This window comes from Typopeltis vanoorti, chromosome 24, assembly GCF_054136105.1.
Source record: "Typopeltis vanoorti isolate ZY-2024b chromosome 24, IOZ_Tvanoo_1.0, whole genome shotgun sequence".
Classification (NCBI taxonomy): domain Eukaryota; kingdom Metazoa; phylum Arthropoda; class Arachnida; order Uropygi; family Thelyphonidae; genus Typopeltis; species Typopeltis vanoorti.
In genome coordinates, this window is record NC_143572.1 from 28,221,673 (window position 1) to 28,230,438 (window position 8,766).

General features: G+C 36.3%; 1 pseudogene; it reads left to right on the forward strand.

Moving 5' to 3' along the window:
- Nucleotides 1-508: 508 nt before the first annotated feature.
- Nucleotides 509-634, forward strand: LOC150093050 (U4 spliceosomal RNA; annotated as a pseudogene).
- The last annotated feature ends 8,132 nt before the right edge of the window (nt 635-8,766 follow it).

An 8,766-nucleotide genomic window follows, 5' to 3' on the forward strand; every position in this document is an offset into this window, starting at 1 on the left:
AAATACGTCGTATGAGAAATTTATGGAAGCAACAACACGCCAAATACATAAAAGTGCTCTCCAAGAAGTTTTCCATATTTGCTAAGTTTCATAATATAAAGAGTATTGTTAAAAAATCTGGTTTCATTTAAATGTACAGGCTTAAAGGTTTTGTAATATATATACAGTAAGTCAGTAAGTATATGGATAGATTGAAAAGTTCATTAAAATTTAAAAAAAAGAATTGCAGTTAATTGTATTCTTTAAGAATATAAATGATACCTTTAATGATTCCATTTAATTAGTCAGTTATAAATATATTTGTTATTTATGATAAGTATTTTATTGTAAATAATATTTTATTGTTAGTTTTATTGAATTACTCAAAATAATAACAAGATTATAGTTATAAAATTGTTAATTCTACCTACACCTATATCTTTTATAGATCAATATTCTTGTCCTGCTGATTTTGTGCATCATAACTGTCAGTGCACATCTGTGCATTACATTATACATTTATTATATTATTTTGGTGAATGTTTGTGCTGTAGCCAATGAAGTTCTAGCTGAGGCTCGGCTATTGCTAATAATAATATGAGTACGCTCTCTTAAGGTTTTTGCCTTAAGGGAGCAATCTGAGTCTCCGGGGAGAGTGTTCTCCGGCACGGCCCAGTGAGGTGCTTTGTCGGTGAATGCTTTTCTTCGGAATTTGAGCGGTTCTTCTCGTTGGTGGTTATGGTGGTAGGTGGAAGGCATCACTGAATGGAGCCACCGTTGAGATGGACGGTCTTTCGCCCACGATTGAGTGGTCTAGGGATCGTCCGAATCCGAATTTTTAGAGATAGAGACGGCTTTACCTTTAGATAAGGCTATTTTAGTGAATGTTTGTAATTGATCATTTTCGAAGTATAGGTTGTCCGTAAAAGACTCCAGGGTTTTTAACGAAATTTATTTTATGTCGTTTTGAAGCAGAAATGCACACAAATCTGATTATCTGTTAGTATAACTCAACGTGAGTTCTTGCGGACAAGTCCACCAGAAATAGACAGAACGATTCGTGGAAGTATAAATGTGCGAAACGAACACTGTTCGTTTGGATAATTTTATGCAGTGCTTTGCTTTCATACATGTTTATGTATTCTCCTAGAGAACAATTTGAGTTTCGTCCCACGTTCGTCCTCTCCTCGAGTACCTTTTAAAACTTAAGAAAAGCGGTGCCTGTACTGCGTACGCAACAGTACGCAGTACAGGCACCTCTTTTCTTAAGGTTTTAAAAATGTGCGATTTATTGACAGCAAAATGTATTATAAATATTCCGATAGATGGCACTGTATTCACGAATTGAATTTTCAGTTTTGATTACTCATAAGTTGGTAACCTGCTTTCCTGTTTCATAGGTTGGTATGCAACCGGAAGCAGGAAGTTGTGTTCACTTCCGATTGCTTCCAATATCAGTTTATCAGTTCCATATTCACTCTGCAACAGGCAGTGTTCACGTGAGTTTTGAATTAATATAAGTTAAATCAGTGCAATCATTGTTCAAAATGAGTAAAATAAGCAGTTACTTTATGCCAGTGAGTAAAAAAAGTAAGGCGGAAGAAGCAGAAATTGTTGAATCTACTTGTGATCCTGTAAAACAGAAAACTACCACCGAAAATACACTTGGTGAAGAGGATCACGAAACCAAGACCGAAGATCCACGTGGTCAAAAGGAAGCAGATTCTGATAGTGACTGGCCCGAATGTTGGAATTTTTGCAGAAAAATGACTTCTGCGAGAGAAACGAGTGGTGTATGTCAAGAATAAAATGTTGATCTGTAAAGTGTGTCGTGATGTCGGGAGTCTTTCCCTCGATAAACACATGGGAATGAAAATTTCAGCGGAGTGGGCAAATGGTAAAAGCAGTCATTTTGGAGAATCTCGCAAACAACAGTTAAGTCATTAAGAAAAATGATTCATGATCATAAGGAGAGTGAAGCGCACAAAGCGTGGGGAAAAAATCTGAAGCAAAAAACGAAACATTAGAGAAAGTTTTCCTAAATACTTTGTCTCGTAATAAAAACGTAACAGGAAAAGTGTTTCGAACCGCTTACCAAGTTGCGAGGAGAAATCAATCATTTAACAACTTTGAAGAGGAAATAAATTTACAGGAACTCAATGGCCTAGACATATGATATATTCTTCATTCTGCAAATGCTTGCATTAACATTGTGAGCCATATCGCAAATGAAATGAGAAAAACATTAACAGACAATATAGTGAACTCCAAGAACAAAATATCGTTACTTATTGATGAATCGCCAACTGTGAGCAACACATCAACATTGATTGTTATTGTTCGTGTAGTTCTGCCTGAACCTTCGGCTTCTGTAAGTCTTTTCCTAGATTCAATCGAATTATCAGATGTAACTACTAGAGGAATTCTAAAGATAACTCTTTAATTAGTTATCTTGAGTGTTTAGGATTATCTGAAGATTAATTAAAGGAGTATTTTTTTGTCTATAACTTGTGACGGTGCAGCCGTGTTGTTGGGTGTGCGTAATGGTGTACGGAGGCTAATGCAGGAGAAGTTTCCTAGTGTTATTTTCTGGCATTTTGCTAACCATCTCCCCCTTAATTGTCTGTTAGTGACACAGTGAACAATGTGGCAGGAGTGAATCGCTTTAAGAGTTTCATGACAAACTTTATGTGACTTATCATGCTTCACCTAAGAATGCTAGGGAACTACAGGAATGTGCAGCGACTCTAGAACTTCAGTTTCGTAAAATTGGCAGAATTTGAAGCACTCGCTGGGTTGCATCTAGCTTTCACACTGTTTCTTCAGGGTGGCAAGACTTTGAAATCTTCGTCCATCACTTTCTGGAGTCAAAAGAAGACAGCAGAAGCAAAACAGATCGTTTTCTTTATGAGGACCTTTTAAGACAAGTATCGTCATGTGAATTTGTTCTTGATCCGGACCTTATATTGTGATGCTCTCCAAGAACTTAATGAACTAACTCTAGATTTACAAGAAAGAAATATTGACTTGTACAAAGCAGACAGGAAAATAAAGAATACAATTCAACCTTTTGAAGGAAGAATTGAAAATCCTGGTCCGTACTACAGTATTTCTCTTCATAGTCAGAAGAACATGAAGTTCGAAGGGATTGAGCTACACAAAAATGAAAGGTACAGTCCTGACCTGCAATAAGTTCATCTGCTTTCTATAAAAGTCGGAAAGAAGCTGTTGGAAAGCGTCTGCTTGAAGAAGATGATGCTGATTTGCCAATGTGCTAAGATTTTAGATTCCAAGTATTGGCCAGAAAATCCTGGGAAGCATCTGACATTTGGTGAAGCTGAAATTAAAAAGTTAGCACTCAAATGTGACTTAAATGAAAGAGAAGCAGTTCGTGGTTTCCGTGAATATCTTCAAGAAAATAAGTCCCAGACATACTACTTCCTCTAAAACATATCTTGGGCACAATTGCAATGTCTTCCAGTGAATGTGAAAGGGGTTTCTCTCAGACGAATCTTATAGTAACTTCATCGGGGTCATCTCTGCTCGTACGAAGAACTTCTGCACTGATGTTCATCGGGGTAGTAGGACCTCCTCTTACGCAGTTCAACCCTAGCAAATATGTGGACTCGTGGCTGCTCTGAGGTCGTCATTCTGCAGTTGATGCCAAAAGCTAGAAGCGATATAGAGACAACGAGAGTATATCGGAGGATATGTTAAAAGTGTGGAAGTTTCTGAAATAACATCTTCATGGTGATTATCAGCACCTTTCTTTCCAGAAAAAAAGCACTGATTACAATCAATTTCATAGTTTGCGTTAGCAACTTCAATGTAATGGAAATTCATGTTGCAAATTGCTTAAATTGTAACCCATCTGGGTGAAATTATGTGAGAGAAATAGAGCTATCCCTGTCTCATTTCACTACACGATAATGTTGTACAAGTTCATAAATTCATTCTCCGAAAGTCTCCGTAAACAAATTATATTTATATATCTATATCAAGGGTTACCAAAGTGCTGTACGCGTACCACCTGTGGTAAGCGTACAGCACATACACGCGTACTAGCCGCTGTTCAGTGGTACAAGATTGTTTGTTAGAAAATATAACATGGAATGTACAAAATTAATTTGATCAGCACTTCATAATCATTTCGTGTTTCATCCATAAATACGGTGAGGAAACAGCGTTCCACTAACCAAGGAACCTCCTTCTCTATATCTATAAACCTTTAAGAGGTCAAGTGATCATGGGGAAAAATTACCACCCCTAGGTTAAAATCATTAGTAGTACATGAATAGTTGAAAAAGTTTGGGAACCCCTGATCTATGTCTATATCCACGGTTACATTCGATATGACTGAAGTGAATTGATTATAATATAATCAAAACACTTCTTTGCGTAATTTCGAAAACTAGTCTGCCACCGAGCCAAAGCCTTCGCTCGGCGAGATTGTTTTCGCAGACCAGGAAGACCGTTTAAGAGTGCAAAAACTTAAAGGAGCAAGAAAAGCATCTCTGCAAAATGTTGACATCCTGTTTTAATAATTGATAAAAGTGATTAAAGGCGTACTCTTTTCCACACCACCCCAGAGGTAGAGTATTAGGCGCGCTTTTTTTAACGTGGTATCCCCAGTAGGCCTAATCCACGAAATGATAAAAAGTTAAAAATTTATCAATGGGCCAAGGACTGATTTCATGCTAAATCCTGTCAAAAGCTTTAACAAAGAAGTCCACTTATGATGCGTAACCATTCACCTAATTTAACTCATCCGTGACATTATTATGAAATGTGTGCCAATTACTCAAACATCACCTTCCCTTAGTAAACCAATGTCGTTTATATCGATTTTCAGACAAACCAGTATTTACAAGACCCTTATGCAATGGGATTATCATACATATTCTCTGAGAATATTCCCATATGCTTTGACTCGAATTACAGCCAGGTCAAAAAAAAAGCCAGTTCAGCTGAACCTTCTTTTATTATTGGTGCTCATATCCCTTCCATTCGTATTACCGAATTCACATTTCATTTATGCCACTGCTCAATATCTCCTTCTGCTTTACTTGAGTTACTATCTCTACTGTAGAGGTAGCTTTGAAGTCAATGAGACATACACCAAGTTGATACCTTTTTTTTAATCAAAATGACACTCATTTGATTAGCCTTTTTACCAATAATCTCTTCCTTAATAAGATGGCACATCCACTTCAATCTCGCCATGCTCATTCATCGATCTCTAGGGACGAATATTGCATCAGTGATGTGTTTTCATAAATACATCCAATCCACTGCTGTTATCCTTCTCTTGTAGCAACTATACCATAAGAGCGAATCTAGTATTTGTCTCAGCTGACATATTTTCCTGCTTTGAGTTAATCATGTAACCTGATTAATTAAATATGAAATATATTAAATGTCTAAAATAGCAATTCAGATTATTAATGGGATAAAAATGGAAATTTGTACATTTTTAACATTACCGATAAAATATCATTATAATTATTATAATTGTCATATTTTGTAAAAAGTTATACCAACTTCTCTCTCTCTCTCTCTCTCTCTCTCTCTCTCTCTCTCTCTCTCTCTCTCTCTCGTGTGTGTGTCTAATTTTCTGTTTTCGGGATACACACCAACCTAATACCAAAGGGTTTGTAACAATTTTTCTCATTCAAATTGAAGAAATCATTTAGCTATCTTAAATTTTTATTATGGACAGTCTATTGCTCCAAAGTTTTCTTTTTGAATAGTTTTTTTTTATTTTTCAAATTAACATAAACAAGTTTTGCATATCCGATATGAGGGAGTAGCAACCTACATTAACATTATTTGTGATAAAATCGACCAATTCGAATTTCAGTGCCGCAATTATCACAAATACTTGATTTAGAAAGGAAACAAAATAAAAAATTTCAAAAAATTTTTAAATTTGTTATACAAAATCTCGGAAATTTATTTATTTTAATAAGATTAAAAATATTTTATAAATTCCTTTAAAATATTATATAAAACAAATGAAATTCAAAAAACACCTCTTTTATTTTCACATATATTTTCTTAAAATGAACAGAAGAAGAATGAATGAATGAATACTTGAGAGTTGACTTAATATTACGATATCTATCTAGGAAAATCTGGGCTACTTTAGCTCGGGTTATTTTCAACATCAAGAAAAAAATATACATATATATATGTATACAGTGGGTTCTGGTTAACTGAGACACATCGGGACTAGATCAATTAAACAGTGCCCCAGTAAAAAACCAAACCTAAACAGGCACGTATGTGTCAGTATCCTTAAAGAGCTAATTATACGTAGGTATCAATCAAAGAAGCATATATTTCTCCTAAAAATTATTTTGGAGAAAATAATCAAGTTTGTCCTGGCGTGTTCCGTTTCTGGACTGCAACTGAACAAAATCAGCACAGGTAACTAATTCAGATAAAGCACTGTCTTCTTGTAAAGTAGCGTGGTATTTCAGCAGTAAACTTCCTGGTTTCCAGTTTAGTGACTCCCTCATGTTCAGGCGTGTCATCCCTCGTCACTTTCCTTGTCTTCCAGTGATCTTCAGGTGGTTCGTTGCAATTTGTTCGCCATTTGCATCCTCACAATCTTCGTTTTTGGTGGAATATTAGAGACTATTGTCAATGCATAAAAAACTTCGTAATTTCTGATGCGTTGCAGTTCCAAAATGATTTCATTTTCCTTATCAGTCATATCTAGCATTTCCTGGTCAGAAATGTTAAAACCACAACGAACAAAGCAGTGTTTTGCTGCTGATTTTACCGGCAATACCAACTATCATTGTACTGCCGGTAAAATCATAATCTTTGCGCTCATTTCTTTGGCCGTTGAAGATGACGTCAGTTTCTTCAACTGTTTGAAGAATGTACCAACCTTCCGCAATACAATGTCGTCACATTTTTTTATCATTTCCAAGTCCAGTGGTACCAGGGATTGTCAGCAACAAGATTTTATCAGGACTAAACTTCTGCAGCAATTTTTTTTCCAGCTAACTCTTCCGTTTTGGTTTTTAACATTTGATCATTAACACGCACGCCTTGTCAAGTTTCAATAGAGAACGATTGATTGAAAGCCTCCTCAACATCTATATGTATAATTACCAGTTGACTTACGATATTTGACCGCTAATGCCAGGTCAGGGCTGCAGCGGATTCAGCCAGTTGAACTTGCACCTCACCTGTATCTTTTATTATACAAGGTGGTTCAAAATTTCACGTACAAACTTTAAGGGGAGGTAGAGAACATCAAAATCAACCATATTCGCATAGGAAAGCATGAACGGAAACGCCACCGGAAGGTACTAACAGGGACACAAAGATACAGAAATAACACAAGACAGTAAGTAGTGTAAAAAACTTTATGAGGCGTAACTGAACAGTTCAATAGTAGTTGGATACATAATATGGTAAACGAGGTGCATGTCTGCGATCTCAGCGTTCGTAAACCGACGCATGTTCTTCGTACGACGTCGAAAGCTTGAATGAGGAAGCCCCAATTGCTCACCTGGGGCGCTGGCGAACAGCGCCACCTATCGCTTTTGGGTGGCGTTTCCGGTTAGAGTTAAGCAGTCACATTACCTCCCTAACAGAATCTTAATATGGTCTTTAAGAGCTTTCAATAAGCATAGGCATAGATTTTAGCTTTTTGTGGATGAATGTTCGCTAGGACATTTTTTTTCCGAAACAAGGAGATCTCATCCATATTAAATATTTGCTGCGGTAAATAATTTTCCTCCGTAATAATTTTATCCAATTTTTCCACAAACTCCTTTGTAGCCTTCTCAGCACTTGCAGATTCTCATATATTTTCACATTATGCAGCGCAAAACGCTGCTTGAATCCCATGAAATAACCGGAATAAGCGTTGAATTCTTAGTGATCATCTAGTTCTGCTTTCTCCTTCAACATGCTGAAGAGACTTCGTACCTTAGCGGTTATGGTCACACTGCTAAGGGGTATCCACTTTTGCTTCATGTCCTGTATCCACGATGCAAATAGTTTTGCCCTACCACCGATAGGACCTTGTCGTTGCTTCGTCACTATCGTCGATTTAATGGAAGCAGATCCTTTGACAGCCTCTACGATTTTATCCTTATTTTTCAAAATGGTCGTCACTGTAGAATGAGACCATCCGAAGTCATATACGATCATATTGACGGGCCTACCAGCGTCATGTTGCTTTATAACTTGCGACTTCGTTTCAAGATCAATTGCTCGCCTTTTTTTTTCTGTGATTTTTCACTAGACTTTTTCATTGTGCTTGTTGGGGCCATGTTGCACAAAACATCGCGAAATATTTAACGATAAATACAGAAATAACCCATTTCTCAAACACAAAATCAACAGAGGAACTGTTGAAGGCACGTGCCTACTGCCAAGGGAGGTTGCTAAAATGTTATTATTCCCTTATGGATTCACGGACGTATCTTCGAAAGGACGTAACTCGAACGGACGTAAGTCGAGGGATGACTGTATATATATATATATATATATATATATAGTTATTTATTTATTTATAAATAATTGCCAGTTGATTTAGGAAACCTCTCAAGGTATTTGATATATGTATGTATTTATTTTTTTATTTATATATATGTAAATAATTGCCGGTTGACTTAGGATGCCCTCTAGGTATCTGATGTATGTATGTATAATTTTATATATTTATATAATACTGTATAAATAATCTCCGGCTGACTTAGGAAATCTTTCTAGGTGGCCGATGTATAATATACACATATGATATATATATGATGTGTATAT